The 17,556-nt window shown below is 36.9% G+C and overlaps 1 protein-coding gene across 1 annotated transcript in view; it reads left to right on the plus strand.

Moving 5' to 3' along the window:
* The first annotated feature begins 9,634 nt into the window (after positions 1–9,634).
* Positions 9,635–17,556, plus strand: part of PALS1 (protein associated with LIN7 1, MAGUK p55 family member) — a 113,061-nt gene continuing 105,139 nt past the window's right edge. Inside the window, exon 1 of the mRNA XM_074290429.1 lies at positions 9,635–9,777. The gene's annotated coding sequence lies outside the window, so the exon portion shown is untranslated. The remainder of the gene's footprint in view (positions 9,778–17,556) is intronic.

Here is a 17,556-nt window from a genome sequence, read left to right on the forward strand (position 1 = left end):
CTGGCCATGGAAGGGTTCCTGTCCACCCAGAGACCACCTCTGGTCTTGGCGTCTTTCTACCTTTGCCCTTCTAAACCCCTACAATAAACTTTTTTATCAATTTAGGTTTTCGGGCCTGTAAGTGAATTTACAGGGGACTCTGTGCCATCATGGGACTATCCTTGCGCCGATCCAGAAGGGGTTCCCCTTCCCTAACTCTCATCATAGTCACCAAAGAAGGCCTGTCTTATCCCAATCAGAGCATCCTTCCAGAATCTGTAACTTGACTCAAGGGGCTCATAGGGGGCTTACCTCTGGGTTGCTGCACAGCAAATTGCTTGACTGATCTGTCCTCACAATAAGCTGGTCAGAATTTTTACCACGGAGTTTCTCCCTTTTGTTTTGCCCTGAGTTTCTCCACTTCAGGCCCACTTTGCCTTGGGGAGCAAGGAGAAGACCCTGGATGCTGGCAGGCTGCTAAATCAGGGCAGGGCACCTCTACCACCCAAGAGTTCACCTACTCACCAAGTCATGTGATCTGGATTAGCCCCCAAAACTGTTTGGATCAAATTGGTGAGTGGTTATCATTTAATAAAAAGCTGGAGAGATCTTTAAGAGCAAAGCAAAAGTTTATTGTATATTCTCCCAAGAATTGAGCATCCCATCCACCCAGCAGGCAATCAAAAAGAGGAAGCACCTTCTGGGACAGGTTTTACACTTTAAATAATCCCTAACACAAACACCCCTCCTACCTCTGATCATCATCCTTATTGGCTGAGGGTCTTACATTCTTTTTTTTTTTTTTTTTTTTAATAATTTTTTATTATATATATATTTTTTATAATATTATCCCTTGTATTCATTTTTCCAAATTATCCCCCCCTCCCTCTATTCCCTCCCCCCGATGACAGGCAATCCCATACATTTTACATGTGTTACAATATAGTCTAGATACAATACATGTGTGTGAATATCATTTTCTTGTTGCACAATAAACATTAGATTCCGAAGGTACATGCAACCTGGGCAGACAGATATTAGTGCTAACAATTTACATTCACTTCCCAGTGTTTCTTCTCTGGGTGTAGCTACCTCTGTCCATCATTGATCAACTGGAAGTGAGTTGGATCTTCTTTATGTTGAAGATTTCCACTTCCATCAGAATACATCCTCATACAGTATTGTTGTTGAAGTATACAGTGATCTTCTGGTTCTGCTCATTTCACTCAGCATCAGTTGATTTAAGTCTCTCCAGGCCTCTCTGTATTCCTCCTGCTGGTCATTTCTTACAGAGCAATAATATTCCATAACCTTCATATACCATAATTTACCCAACCATTCTCCAACTGATGGACATCCATTCATCTTCCAGTTTCTAGCTACTACAAAAAGAGCTGCCACAAACATTTTGGCACATATATGTCTCTTTCCGCTCTTTAGTATTTCTTTGGGATATAAGCCCAGTAGTAGCGCTGCTGGGTCAAAGGGTATGCACAGTTTGATAACTTTTTGGACAAAATTCCAGATTGTTCTCCAGAATGGTGGGATCTGTTCACAACTCCACCAACAATGTATCAGTATCCCAGTTTCCCCACATCCCCTCCAACATTTGTCACTATCTTTTTCTATCATTTTAGCCAATCTGAGAGGTGTGTAGTGGTATTTCAGAGCTGTCTTAATTTGCATTTCTCTGATCAATAATGATTTGGAATACTTTTTCATATAGGTAGAAATAGTTTCAATTTCATCATCTGAAAATTCTGTTCATATCCTTTGACCATTTATCAGTTGGAGAATGGCTTGATTTCTTTTAATTTGATTCAATTCTCTATATATTTTGGAAATGAGGCCTTTATCAGAGCTTAATTGGGTGTTTTCCCAGTTTATTGCTTCCTCAAGAGTATGATTTTTATGAAAATAGACTGTTTACTCATCCCGTCTCATACAATTGTCCGCTCTTTGGTGCAGTCCTGTAGTTCTTTAGAGCTCTCTCTTTTTAGGAATACTGGAATAAATGGGGCATCAGAGCAGCTTCTAGTGGATCTGCTTCTCCAGTTCAGGTCACTTGCAGAGATTCCCTTCCCTGTTAAAAATCTGTAACAAAATAGATCTTACTGCTTTTCTTGTTCTGTTCCAGTCGGTATCAATTCATATTAGTTTTTCTGTGTATCTCTGAATTCATCACAATCATCATGTTACAAATTAGTAATAATCATCCTATCTTGTAATCTTATTGCTTGGGACAAAAAATCCTACCCAAATTACTACAGAGATCACTCATAGAAAGCAGAATTATTTATTAGAATCTCAAGAAGCAGACCCCATCCTGGTTTGTGAGCCAAATTCACAGCAAGAGAGAGCCACTCCCTTGAAAATGTTCACAGCTTTTATACATTTCAGACAAAGAACCTCCAAAATCCCGCCCTCTATATGTAGTGATTGGTCATATAAGTCTGTATTTCCCTACCTGGTCAATGGAATGTAGTAGACAAGGTGATATACAGCTTTTTCGGCCTCATATATATTTTTAATCCATTCTTTGGACAATGGAATTTAGTCCAGGTCTTATCTAAAATCACATGACTCTGGAGAAGCTGAAACCAAGGCCTATAAGCTTGATTTACTTTAGCTAACGGTCTCTGATCAATATGTGCTTAATCTGTAAGTTCTTCACCTTTCCACATATTATCAATTATCTTATCATGTAAAGAAAATCAATAAAACATTTTATAATAAACTTAGAAATTCTGTTTGTAGAAAAAACTATACTATACTATACTAGCATATAAAACTTAGTCAATATTTACCAACAGAGTTCATCTTCTTTTATACTTGCCTTTATCAATGGAATTTTCTCTGAGGAAAAATGCACGGACATGGTACCATTACTTTTGTTTGATTTCATATATGAGTCATAGACAGACAATTATATGACAGGATATCATAGCTAATCTCAGAATTAACTAGATGGGAAGATGTCTTATTTGCTTACTTAGGGAGGTCAAGGGAATCCTATCTTCACCTTTTCAAGGTTATTCTCTCAACTTTCCCAGAGATAGATATCTATCTGTAGCAATCCATAAACTGCAAGGTCATATGACATTTCACTTAAATGATGAATAAGCAGCTTTATGAAGGGTCAGACACATATCTGTATTTAAGACTTAAAATAGCAACAAGCTAAAGTTCCCAGAAACTCTTCCTCAAACAACAAAATTTCACTAATAATAGCTTAGAGCTAGATAATTATTATTTTTTTATGTATTAGCTTCACATTTTCATTTATTCATAAATTCCATATATTTACAACCATCATTCACAATTTTATCTATTCAACAATAATCATTCTCCTGCTTGGGAAAACACTAGGCCATTTCTACAATACAATCAGATGAGAAGAAGATAAGATAAGATCCTTCAGTAGAGTCCAAGTAAGCAAGTGGGTCATATCTGGGCACAATTTCCTTGGTGAAAAGTATGGTGTCAGAGATATTAGAGGGAGTCAGGGCTTTAAAACCTCGGTCAAAGACTGAGTTGGGTACAATAATAATCTTTTCCTAAAGTATTCAAAGAATATGCAGGCTATCAGTTGGTCAATGTGACTTGAAATGCAAACTGATTAAAAGCTATACAAGTGGAATAAATGATTGTTATGCTGTTGCTATTGGAGTGGTATCTAGAGTAATTCACCCTTGCTTGATCAAATTGATTATCCTTTGTGTTCCTCAGAGATACCATTCCTCCACCCTCTTTATGATCTGAAAAAGTCTGTCTGGAGCAGATTGTATTACCTTCCTTAGTTCTGATTAGGATTGCATTGTTGTTTCCACTTCTTGACCACAAGTTTATATACAATGAATACTTGGTTCAACATCATAGCATTAAAAGATAAAATATCCAAATGCTCTAAAAGACACCCACTTATTATTAAAAGTTTCATTTTATTTGAATATGGAAGGAAAGTATTAAAAGTGAGATCTTGATCATGGCTTTGGTAATGTTGCATCCATGGAGTGTTAGAAAACTCTTACTATGTTGGGTAGAGCCTCTATGAACAATTTGGGGAGTGTGTTAGTACACAGGATATGAAAATACCAGTAGATTACAATCTGTCCTGGGAAAAGAAATAAAACATTGATGAAATTGCAGATTCGTCAAAGTACTAAATAATCAAAAATTCACTCTTTCAAGTTTAAATTATTATATTCTTCCAGTTTCTTTTTAGCATTGAGAGAAATCAAGAGCAGCAGAACTTAGTAAAAAAAAAAAAAAAAAAAAAAAGCTCTGCAATTGGAATCAGGAGGGTTCCAAATTTGAATCTTACTCTGACATACATTGGGTAAAGACAAGCAAATCATATAATATTTCTGAGCTTGCTACCCAAGTCACAGGGTTGTTATATGGATCAAATGATTTGCAGAGCACTTTGAGAATTTTAAAGCCCTAATATGAATGCTACACGCTATTACTAGTTGTGAAACCTTAAAGTCTTTATGGAGTGTTTTTTATACAACATCTGTCCCCATTAGGAACTAAGAAAATTTAGCAGAGAAGACATATCATACACTATATAAAAAATATAATACAAAAAATATGATAAATGTACAATAAAGTCATAAAGTTTAAAGTCATAAGTTTGGAGTAGCTAAGTGGCTCAGCAAATATAGAGCACCAGGTCTGGAGTCAAGGAAGACTTATATTGAAATACAGCCTCTGACACTAGCTATATTACCTTAGGCAAATCACTTGTCCCTGTTTGTCTCAGCTTCCTCATCTTTAAAATGACCTGGAAAAGGAAATAGCAAACCATTCCAGTATCTTTGCCAAGAAAACTCGAAATGGAGTCACAGAAGGTTGGACACAACTGAAATGACTCAACAACTACATTATAGAAGTTTAGAAAGATTTTTACAGTAGTGGAGGTAGCTTTGAATTACTATTTTTGAACCTGATATCAAGATGAACATATTGTCTTATCACTTTTTCCTTTTTAAAAAATCATTGCTAGGTCTTTAGGATTATATTTAAGCAAGGGAATTTGACATTTTGAGGCAGATCCTGGCCCTAGTCTAAGCTAACCAGCCACTCAGACTAAAAGCCTTCAGGCTCCTTTGTCTCTGGGAAACATTTCAAACAAGCAGGGAAGCAGAACAACAAAAATCAAAAGATTCTCCTAAACTTTGGATGACTGGAGACTGGAGAACCATTTGGCAAAAGGACAAAAGATGCATGAATGCCTTTTGGTTGCTGCTGTTGTAAAGTTGAAGAATAAATGCCAGAGACCAATACAACCACAAAGTATGAAAAGAATTAACTGATTGAAAACTGAGGAGGAAAAAATGGGGCTATTTTTGGTCATTATGGAAATAAATACTAGCATATTTTAAAGAAAATAGACTTGATGGTCAATAATAATAATACTTAATATTTATATTTGCCTACTATGAGCCAGGCACCTTACAAATATTTCATTTGATTTTCCCAACAACCTTAGGAAGTAGATTCTATTGTTATCTCTTTTTTATAGATAAAGAAACTGTGGTTAAGTGATTTTTCAGGGATCACACAGACAGTAGAATTATCTGAGGCCAGATTTGAAGTGTTTTCTTCCTGACTCCAAGGCCAGAGATTTATCCACTACACCCCCTAGCTGGCTCCCTATCAGACTTCATTTCTATAATTCTCTCCAGCTTCCTAACTTATATGAAGTATAACCAGGAAAACCACAAGGTTCTATAAAAATATTAAGATGAAAACAAATTTTTGCTAATTCTAATATATAACATTACTTCTCCCAACTCCAAGTCTGGAATACCTTCCCTTCTCATTTCCAGGTTTGAGAATCTCCAACTTCTTTCAAAAGTGAGCTCAAACACATCATCCAGCAGGAGGCCTTTCCTTATCCTCTCTAGCTGCTAGTGCCAAATATTTGTACGCATTTGGCCTATAGTTACCTAATTTATATGTTTTGTACATGTACATTTTTATCTCTGGATCCAGACCTCTGATCATGGTTCAAACCTGACTTCTGACATACTGGTCATATAACCCTAAGCAATCACTTAAGTCCCAGTGCCACAAACAATTCTGTAAGGCTTTTGTCAATTTGGTCTATAGAAGTTTGGCAAATGGAGGTCTCTACACTGGTAAAATCAGAAGGTTGGTAAAAAAATAACTTCCTTACTTTGTATGTACTTTTATGTGTACATATTTTCCTCCCAGAGAATATAAGCTACTTAAGGTAGAGACTATTTCATTTTTTGTCCTTATATATACACCCAGGGATTGTAAAATTGAGTTGATCTCTATTAGCACTTGCCTCTGGGGATATTAAAATCTCATCTGTCCTTTAGACTTTCTCTGCCAATTCTACCTAGTTACTTGGGATCTCATCAATAGGATCTTTTGAGCTTTGAAGGGTGGGAAAAGATTGTGGATTGCTCATCTTCCTTAAGAAGTTTGAGTCTTTCATTGGAATATATCAGCCACTGGTGGCATCCTCTGTATATGAAGCCAAGAACAGAATGGATACAAAAGGGAATGGCAGATTTGAGAAGCCCAACAAAAGCTATATTCTACATAAGATGAACTTCATGAGTACTACACAAAGGGACTTGTGATACTTTAACAATGTGCTCTAATCTTGTGTCCACTTTCCTTTGGATTCTGTATGCAGTTGGGCAACTATGTTACAGACTGATAGGGCTTGAGGTTAGGGAAGATGTTTTGTACCAAATCCATCAACTATGCTGCTAGATATTGGTTCTCAGCAGCTAATTAAGTCTGGCTAGTTAATAGATATTAACTGATAATCATGGTAATAACACTGAAAGGTCACTGAGAGCTAAGATATTAGAAAAAACGTACTTTAACCCTCAGAACTTCTCTGGGGAGAGGAGGGGGATGTAACAGTGCTCCCAGGGTTAAGATGTATCTGTGCTAGTAAGGGTGGGAAAGTAGCTCTTGAGCTAAATGAAGAGATGAAGAGAGCTGAGGACTGTTTAGATAGGAAGCAGAATTAGGAAAAATGATAGAGAAGGAGTGGCTTTATTATTCTATATATTATACTATAATATGTGAAATTGTCATTAATGTAATTGATTAAAATAAATAAATATATACTATATAATAAAAAAGCTAATAACTTTTGAAGCATAATTCTATTATTTGCTAGCAGAATAGGTTTTTCATAAATTTTTTTGTTCTAAATAGTTTAACTTTTGCTTTTAAATATAAACGTGATGACCCTAATTTACATTCTCTGTATGTCTGGATTACACTAGTTTTGAAGTAGCCAGGCTGCCCAATCACAATGAACTCAACAGGCCCTTGGCCACACCAGAAAAAACTGAAAGCAAAGGAATATGTCAATATTTTTAGACTTATAACGGTTAAGGCAGGAATAATCAACCACAAAACACTAATAAGGAATACAAAAGATGTTATATGTGGAATAGATAAGTAGAGTACCAAAAAAAAAAAAAAAATGAGCTGCTTAAAATTATTTTTTGGAAGATATGCATACAGTGAGATCAATAGTACTTGGCCAAATCAGTTTACATTTTACCTGGCAAATTGTATGAAATTTGAGTCCACAAAAATATTTCAATCTTGGTGGCTATGAGAAATTTATTGAATAAGGTTTTTTTTGGTCATGAACAGTTTGTAATGTTTTCACTGGGTCTTTTACAGGGATTATAAAGTGAAATCTAAGCAGTAATTTGTTAGAAGTCCTATGCCCTTGATCCACCTTGACATTGGACAAATTCCTTATGCTTTTGACGTAAATGCCCTTTTGGTATTTACTTTTTTGAAAGATGATTAAATGTCAGTGAAATGTTTTTAGAAAGGTTCTAAGGCATTGGAAAGTTGGAAAGTCTGTGTTCAAAGTGCTGCCTCTGGCACAAAGGGACGATGTGAGCCAAAGTTGGTTGTTTCCCCAGGCAATTCTTTTTTTTTTTTTTTTCCTGAGGCTGGGGTTAAGTGACTTGCCCAGGGTCACACAGCTAGGAAGTGTTAAGTGTCTGAGACCAGATTTGAACTGGGGTCCTCCTGAATTTAGGGCTGGTGCTCTATCCACTGCGCCACCTAGCTGCCCCACCAGGCAATTCTCGAAGACAGTAGCCGGTTCGTTTTGGTAGACATTTTTCTCACAGAAAATTTTCCACAGCAGTGTAAGCAACTCTGGACCAAAAAACAAAATACATTTTAAGAAAGGATCGTGGCAAGTTAAAAACTTAGCACATGTAGTATTTATGTATGTTGTTTCAAATGTCTTTGTGCAATCTTAATCCTTTAATACTGCACTAAGACTTAGGACGCCCGGTGTATGTATAAAATCGATGAAAAAATACATATATGCCATAAATGATATACATCTACAGCATCTATATTATATGTATATTAGTAACATATATAAAAACGTAGGTATAGACTATAACCGTATCCATCGATGGTTACCAATGACCACTCAGTACTGATGCAGACGCTCTTGCTTCGTTGATTTGCTTGATGATTTTAACCACGGAGCTGTAACTTATATCAATGAAAGATGGGTTTGATTTCAGAGGAGAAATAAATAATGAATCCTGCTTCATTAGAAGCTCTCTGACCCTCGCCAGCCAGTTAACTTGTTTTAGCCTCAGTTTCCTGTAAATGAGGATAATAAGGACTACTTTCCAATGTGTGAATCTGATGAGATAAGTCGTAAACAGCTTTTCAAAATCTTAAAATGTTAGCGGCTCTTATTGTCATTATCAGGGCAAGATCGGTCCCTCTCAGAAAAATGTTAAGATTTGGTGTCAAGAAACAGCCAATAAGCGTTTTAAACATTAGCCTATTAAATCTCGCCCCGGAAACTGAACAGCTGCGCTTAACCTCTCTTTTTTGTTCCGTCACCTGTAAAATGGAGATAATAACAGCACCGAGATTGCTGGGAGGATTAGATAATATTTGCAAAGCGCTCTATAAATATCTTGATTATTAAAAACAAAATGGCAGAGAATGAATGATAAAGAAAAACGGGAAAGCTAATACCAGTAGTTTTGGCATTCGATTAAAGGGAAGTCCCCGGAACGTGGGCGGCCCCGGAGCTGCCTTCCCGGGTTCGTCTCCACGGAGTGCAGAGCACCTCGGCCTCAGCATTCAGGGGCTCCCGGGCTGCGGCCCTAACGGGCGGGAATGCTGATGAAGGAGGAATTCCAGTGAAGGAGAGGAAGAAAGGGTACCCTCCAGCAGTCCCGCACTTCTTTATTTTGTTTCTCCACTGTTCCCGGAGGAGCACAATCATTGGGTAGAAGGTGGTCTTTGACGCATTTCCAGCGCCTCCAATCACATGTGGCAGTTTCCGGACAGAATAAGAAGAGAGGGAGCGCTACCTGTTCACTCCCTCCCCGCCCCTCCTAATTAAAAAACGGGCCAATAGCGGGCACTACTTCTTGCAGTCCATGGGAGTCCTATCAGGAGCCAAGATTCCTCAACTTCCCCCACCCCCGTCCCGCTCCTCCCACCGCCGCCCCCTAGCGACATCGCCGCTACGCAGCCGCATCCCGGAGAGTTAGCGCGAGCTCCTAGGAAAGGGCTGGGGAACTGAGGAATGTGCGCTCGCGCTCCGCCCGGGCTCTGGTGGCGCGCGTGCGTGCGCGCGCCCTGCAGGACGTCGGGAGGCGGGCGTGGAGGGGGGGGTTGGTCTCGCGCGGTCTTAGGGTGGAGTTCCTGGCGGCTGCGACGGCGAGCGACGGGAGTAGGCTGGCGTTCTTCGGTCAGCGCCGGCGGAGGAGGCGGAGACGCGGTGAAGGGGTCGGTAGTTTCTAGTTCTGAATTCGGTATCTTAAGGGTCGCCCAAACTTGCGCCGTGTCGGAGTCGGCGGCCTTTGGGGGGAGGTGGCGGGAGGTAAGAGGCGGGGCCGGGGGGGTGTGTGTCTTTAGGAGAGCTCCCTCAACAGGTTACCGGAGGGCGGGTGCGCGAGGCGCGATCCGGCGGCCCGCGGGGGTGGGTGGGTTAAGGGGGTCCCGACTCTTTCCCTCTCTCCAGGCCCCTGTCTCCTCCTTGACCCTGCTGTTATCCGGGCCGGACCTAGCAGCATCAGGAAAAACCCAGCGCTCGGGGCTTCCAGCCTTTGTCCCTCTGGGCGATTGTTCCCAAGCTGCAAGTTGTCCCTCCGCTGGGATCTATTTAGGCAGGGGACTACCTCTTCCTGCCCCCACTGCCCCCAGCTCGGGTCTCGGTGACTCCCCCGCCTGCCCCTGCCACTCCTCGGTCCTACCGGAGGAAAAGTGGGAACCCGCTCCCAATGTCCTCTCCTCTGAGAAAGTTAATTTGAGGGGTACTTCGCCTGTAAAAGTCGGGGGTGAGCCCCTCCTTCACCTGACCGTAGTCTTTGCTTCTGCTTGGCTTTTGGACACTTGGGTTTTATTTACCTCCATTGCTTTAGAAGTCTTAGCTCAATCAGGGATTGCAGGATGGACTTTGAATTCTACAAGTTTTCTTGTGCCTAATCCTGATCTAAAAGAATAATGATTGTGGGGGAAGGAAGAAAAAGTCCTCCTTAATACTCTTATCAGCCTTAACATTTAAGAGAACTAAGTTGGTGGTGCTTGGTCGTCACCAAGTGTAGTAGTATGTGGAAGTGTGGGTTGAGTGGAGACTTTAGGCTTTGTATTTCTGGCTCCTAGCAACAGTACCTTGAACGTAGTAGGTCTAGTCTGATATTTAGTGAATGAAATTTGCTTTTCAGGCAGCCATGAAGGTGATTGATAACTGAACAGTAGTACCATTTGTGTGTATATGCACGTGTACATCTTTTCTATGTGTTCTGGGATGATGTATGCCCCCTTGATGTTTTGATTTTGAAAGGTTACTGTAGAAAAACAAGTAGTATGATGTACATTGTAGGTGTACCTATTCCAGGGTTTAATAATATTCTCCTTTTGAATAATGTTAATTGTACATGTAATTATTCCAAAATTTATTAACCTATTAAATTTTGCCTCCGAAGCAAACGACAGGTTTGGGTATTGGTGTCTTTGAACTATACTGATGTCAATGAAACTTTATTAAGCAAGCTTTCTTAGGTTATAAACTATGTGAAATGTTTATTAGGTCTTAGGCTGCAAAGTGAAATGGACCTGTGACCTCAGTCCCACTCTTCTCCTCTATAAAATGGAAATATTTTCACAGCTTCTAGAATTCTTAATGCTTTTTATGCAAATCTAAATTATTATTGCTAATTTAATTTGTTTCAAGCAAAGCCAGCAGTGAGATGTTAGAAGTGCTTCAACCTATTAAAAGGTTTCAACCTATTAACTTTGCTGGAGCTTTGACCCTTACTGGGCCACTAGTTAATCAAGTGGATAGTTCCCCAGACATGGAGTCAGAAAGGTCCAAATTCACTTGTGGCTTACGACACTGTGACTGGCAAATCACTTTTCTGTGCCTCAGTTTCCTTATCTGTAAAATGGGACTAATAATAGTGTCTGCTTTCTGGGGTGGTGAGAGTAAAATGAACTGATACTGCTAAAGTACTTTACCAATCTTAAATAAAGTGCTATATAAATTCCAATTTAGGAGAGGTCTTTGATTAGAAGAGTTTAAGTTTTTTCTATTTCTAATATGTTAAAGGGCTGCTTCATTTACTAACAATAGAAATCAGTTAATTATAAGTTCTTTTAAAAGGAAAGAAATAGGCAAGGCATAGAATTTTTAAAAATGAATCTTATATTCCATTCCCTTTGCTGTTGAGTAGTTTGTCCAATATTCTAGGGTCTTACTGTGGTTTGTATAGAATTTCAACTTTGAAATTGAGTTCAAAACATGGCTGTGTGTGAGTGTGGAACATTGATGGTTTGACTTTAGTTATAAAAATGCAAGTATGCTGTCATAAATAAATCCTTAAGTATTTTTAAGTACCTACTTTGTGTCTGGGAGTTGTATTGAGATACAACGTAAACGGAAACACATCTCTTCTTCCCCAATATATGTTCCATTAGGAGATGTAACTTGTTTACAGATGAGTAAACATAGGATACAAAGAAAATCTAATGGAATGGGGTTTCTGTTCTGTTCCGATGCTGTTTCTGGAAAACAGCAAATGCGGCTGGGTGATGGAGCAGGGGAGAGTAATGTAAAATCAGGCTGGAAAAGTAGCCTGAAGTTATTGTGAAAATCTGTGGTATTTATATTTTGTGCTATATTCTGTGGGATGGTCACTTTGAGTGGGAGAATTAACTATCAGATTTGCCCTTTAGGAATATAAATTTGAAACCTGTGTGGAGGATTGATTAGAGTGGACAGAATGGGTGCAGGATATCCATCAGGAGGCTCTTGTAATAATTTAGGACTGTGAGAGATGTTGAAAGCCTAAAATGAGGGTCCTTATGGTTGGTTGTAAGTAGAGAGAAGTCAGATTCCGGAGATAGACATTTCATAAGCTGGAGGACATCTTAAGGAGATAATGAATCTTCAGAAATGGATGTAAATGAGGAATTAATGATCTAGAACTAGATAAAATACCTTTTCCAGTACTTAAAATAAATTTTATCAATCTCCGCAAGATACTTTGCAGGTCTTGGAGTGAGGAAAACCTAAGTTCAAATCAGACTCTAGGTGTTTGACCTTGAGTAAATTACTTTTTTGGAGGGTGGGGTGGGGAAGGCACTTAGGGTTGAGGGTTAAGCCCAGGATCACATAGCTAATAAGTGTGTAAAGCAAGATTTGAGCTCAGGTTCTCTTCACTCCAGAGCTCTGGTGCTCTATCTACCTAATCATCTAGCTGCCCCCATATTACTCTTCAGTCATTTAAACTTACATTTATGACTACTGAAGGTCAAATGGACTAATAACTATAAAGTGCTTAGCATAATGCCTTGTACATGCCGTAGGCCATATATAGATGTGTGTGTGCATATATATATGCACACACACATTTTAGCTATTTATATTACTAGCTGCTAAAATTATGTGGACTGGGCTGGATGGTCTCTGTTAGTGTTACATATGAAATCTCGTTTGATTCTCACAGCAACTTTGTGAGATAAGGGCTATTTTATCTCTATTTTACAGATGAGGAAACTGAGGCTGAAATAGGATATGGATGCAGGTCCTCTTGGCCTGTGTGACATGATTTGACTTTGAGTTGTGCTTGTAATAGTAATGCTATTGTAATAATGATAATAAATGGGATAATGCATATGAAAGACATTAGATCATAAAATTATATTAGCAGTCATTCTGTGTTCCTCATCAGAAGTATATATATCTCAGTCTTTCCATTAACTTTGGTTGTTTTGTCTGTCCATACGGTTTTGAAGGCCTGGAAAGAAAAATAGCATATGCTGTTAATTACATACTGCATTTTTAAAGAGATCAAGCAGTCAACCATTAAAAACCATAAATGTGCAGTTGTTCGTTACTGTAAAGTTGCTTGATTTCTTGTCAGTCACTATAGCACATTCCTGTTCTCTCTCTCAATCCAAGTAAAGTCACTTGCTAGGATCAAACAGCTAATAATAAGTGTCTAAAACACAGCACCAGGGAAGCTCTATCCTCTTAGTTGTCTCATACCGAACATTAATATACCAAGCACTGTGGTAAATACTAGGGTTACAAAAAGAGACAAAACACAATTTCTGCCTTCAGTTAAATGTTAATTTCAAATAGAAAATGTTCTGGATTTAATTCTTTTATGCATTGTGTTAAAAAGATAGGTAAACAACTTCAATGACTCTTGATTGAGCCTGAAAAAGTTTGTATAACTTTATATAAACATTTTATAAAAGCTATGACAATGTTTACTATATTTAGCTAGGACTTTGAGATGATAAAAAGGTTTATGTTAAGATAAGAAAACTATTTTATTTGGACATCTTACATGGAAAAAAAATGGAAATAACTTTTACTTACCTAAATAACCTTCTAGATCCTTAATTTAATTAGTAAAGTGTTAATTTAATGTATTTGTAATGTAATGTTGTTCAGTGAATGCAATTTTTTCTAAAGTCACTTTTTTTATTTTTGTAAATATGTTGCTGAGTTCTTTTGATTCAACTTTTTAATCTTTTCATTTAGTCATTTCAAAGGTTCCACCAGATATAATCCAATATCGGTTGCTTTCTTTTATACATTCAAAGATCGTTTTCAGCATTTACCCTTGCAAAACCTTGTGTTTATATTTTTCTCCCTCCCTCTCTACTGCCCCCCCTCCTCTAGACAGCAAGTAATCCAATATAAGTTAAATATATGCAATTCTTCTAAATATATTTCCACATTTATTATGCAGTACAAGAAAAATCAGATTTAAAAAAAAAGAGAAAAAACAAACAAGCAAACAACAAAAGTGAAAATACTTTGTTGTGATCCACATTCCTGTATAAGTCCTTTATAAGATGTAGATGGCTCTTTTCCATCATAAGTCTATTGGAATTGGTCCAAATCAACTTATTGTTGAAAAGAACCAAGTCCATCACAGTTGATCATCACATAATCTTATTGCAGTGTACAATGTTCTTATAGTTCTGCTCACTTCATTTAGCATCAGTTCATTTGAGTCTCTTTGAGGAATCAACCAGATTCAATTTTGGAAATCATCCTGTTGATCCTTTCTTATAGAGCAATAATATTCTATTACATTCATATACCATAACTTATTCAACCATTCCCTATTGGTTGGGCATCCACTTAGTTTCCATTCAGTGAATGCAATTTAAAAATAAGTGCTGAAGTAAAGAAGTACACCTTTAAAAAAAGGTTACACAATCATAGTCTGTCATCTAAGTCAGAATTTCTTGAAAAAATGCTGGTATTCATAAAAAGCACTTAACTTCATTGTTTTGCTTCTAAATTGTGAGGAGATAATTTTTCTAATATGTACTGTAAGAAATCAAGCCATGAAAAACACTTAGCTATTTAGTACTAGTGACTAATAATCCTTTTATTCCTAATCAAATAGTTCATTTTGTTATCATTTAGACTTAATTTTTCTTATATGTTGAATGAGCTTACTGTAGTAAGTCTAGGTAGTGGGAATAGCCAGCTAGAAAAATTAGAATTTGAGTTTTTTTAAAACAATATTTTTGTTGCTTGTTTCAAAATTTCACAGGTCATTAGATAATTTAGTGATGTGAGGTATAAAAATGGAATACTTAAATTTTAAAGTATATTTAGTGCAATTTAGCACATTTCTTAATCTTAAATAATACAGGTCATTTTCAAAAATAAAAAGATGTTAGTCTGTCTTTACTACTCTCAATGAAAATAGAATACTTAAGTCTTTTATATGGACAATACAAGTGTAAGTCACTCCTAAGAATGAGTTGATGATTTAGGTTTCAGGTAGGATTTTTTTTGTATTTTTAGCTATAAGTTTACCATGTAATTTGATTGGTATTTACTTCATGAACTACTGATAAAGTTGTTTTTAAATATTTTTCACTGGTGGCCAGTCTTATTGGAGATTCTAAGTATGCTTAACTATGGTTTAAGAATATGTGCATGTTTTCTGCATCACAAAACACAGGTACTTACCCAATTGCTGAAAAACAACCAGATCATTCAAAACAATTTACTCAAAATGGTAGAATCACAAAAAGGAGACCTGAAACAAAATGGAATCAGTTATGCTAAGTTGACAAATTTAACTCCTTTTATCTCATTGATGTGTTAAAACTTATTCTCTCTGCAGATGATTACTAAATTCTTGCTGATTAAAACATTTAAAATATGTTTTAGTTCTACATTTTTTAAGGGAGAAGCCTATACTTTTCTAGGGGCAAATTAAAATGGTAACTTTTGAGATCTTAAAACAATAGAAAGCTAAAAGCTAAGAATTTGTATATTATAATCTTCTGAGAATGTTATGAAAATTTGATATGAATTATTTTGTTTTATCACATTTTTAAAAACTTTGCATATTTAGATACACTTTCAGCTTTTACATTTAGATGTTTTTCTTTTTCAGAAATGCCTATTAAGATTTCATTTAAACAATGCCGATTTGAAGCTGTTAATTTTATGTTGAAGAAATACAAATGCAGCCTGATGATCTTCCCTTTGCACTTATCTTTTACTGATTTTTTTTTTTTTTTAGTCAGTTTCAATTCAGCAAACATTTATTTAGCACATAGTTCAAGGAATAGACTAATCCCTACCCTCAAAGAGCTCAAATTTTACTGTTCAAATCATTTTACTGTATAAGTAAATACTAATTAATTTCAAGAAGAAAAGGAGAGAGGGGCTAGTCTTTGGTGGTGGTGGCAGGGATGGGGTTGTGAACAATATATGCAGTCAGAGAAGTGGGAAAGAGGTAGGAATTAATTTTGACTGGAATAGGGTATGTGTGTTTGGACATAATATGAAATAAAGTTAGCAAGTTAAATGGAAGCCAGGTTGTGGGGTACATTATATATCAGTCTGAGGAGATAGAGTGAGCTATATCAAGTGGAGTGGGCGATTTTTAGACAAAAGATGAGTGACTACTTGACTAGTGGGAATTCCTTGTTATGTAGAGGATGTAGATGGATCACCTGAAGTCTCTTCCAGCTCTCAAATTGTATATTTATGTATTTATCCTTAGATGCAGTATATGGAACAAAGACTTTTGGAGAATAGAGTGTGGTCAGAAAAGATCTCAATCAGTTTGGCAAGTGTATGAAGGATAGTTTGGAAAGGGGAGAGACAGAAGGCAAGGGAGGCCAACTAGGACCTTATCATCCAGTCTAAAAATGATTAAGACTCCTACAATTGGAAGGAAAACATTGAATGGTAAAGATGTTTTGGACATAAGTTTGTTAGGCCTTGGTTACTTAAAGGGGATTTGAAACAAGACCCCTGTTTTGGACAAGGCATTCATATAGAATGTGATTCTTTTTCAAAGGGCAGTGATTATTTAGGCTATATTCCACTTTATAAATATTTATGTTCTTTAAATGTTTTGAAAGTGCTATAATATTTTTTATCTTCATAAAAAACAATTTTTAAGATTAGAGTTTTTTTTAAACAAAAATGCTATAGATTACAAAATGAAAAAGTGACATACTATTATTTGAAATAACCTCCTTTGCATAACTTTTTTTATGGAAAGGTACTATTTTGAGGAATGATAATTGGGAAATAAGATGTCAATTGAATGTATCAATAAAAAGTATCTTGTTTTATCAAAAGCGAAAATGGAGGCACAAAAAACTTGATTTGTCTTAGGTAACAGAGTTGGTTAATGGTGAAACTAGGGTTAAAATCCAAATATTTTATTCAGTCTAGTATTGTGACTTAATTTAAACTAGGCAAAGGATGAAAACAGAAAAGAACTTCCTTTCATGAATACTTTTATCAGTCCACAACAATTATTTATTAAAAGTCGTATGCTATGGAGATTGATCTCTCTCTCTCTCTCTCTCTCTCTCTCTCTCTCTCTCTCTCTCTCTTTCCTTATATGTATGTATATGTACATGTGTGGTTTATTCCCCCCTCTCCCTATCTAGTTTAGTATAGCTAATAAAAACTTGTTATTTGATTGCCAAAGACAGAAAAGAAACAAAAATAGTCCCAACTCTTAAAGAGCTGCACAAAAATAAATGTATGCAAAA

This window comes from Sminthopsis crassicaudata, chromosome 2 (genome assembly GCF_048593235.1).
Source record: "Sminthopsis crassicaudata isolate SCR6 chromosome 2, ASM4859323v1, whole genome shotgun sequence".
Taxonomy (NCBI): domain Eukaryota; kingdom Metazoa; phylum Chordata; class Mammalia; order Dasyuromorphia; family Dasyuridae; genus Sminthopsis; species Sminthopsis crassicaudata.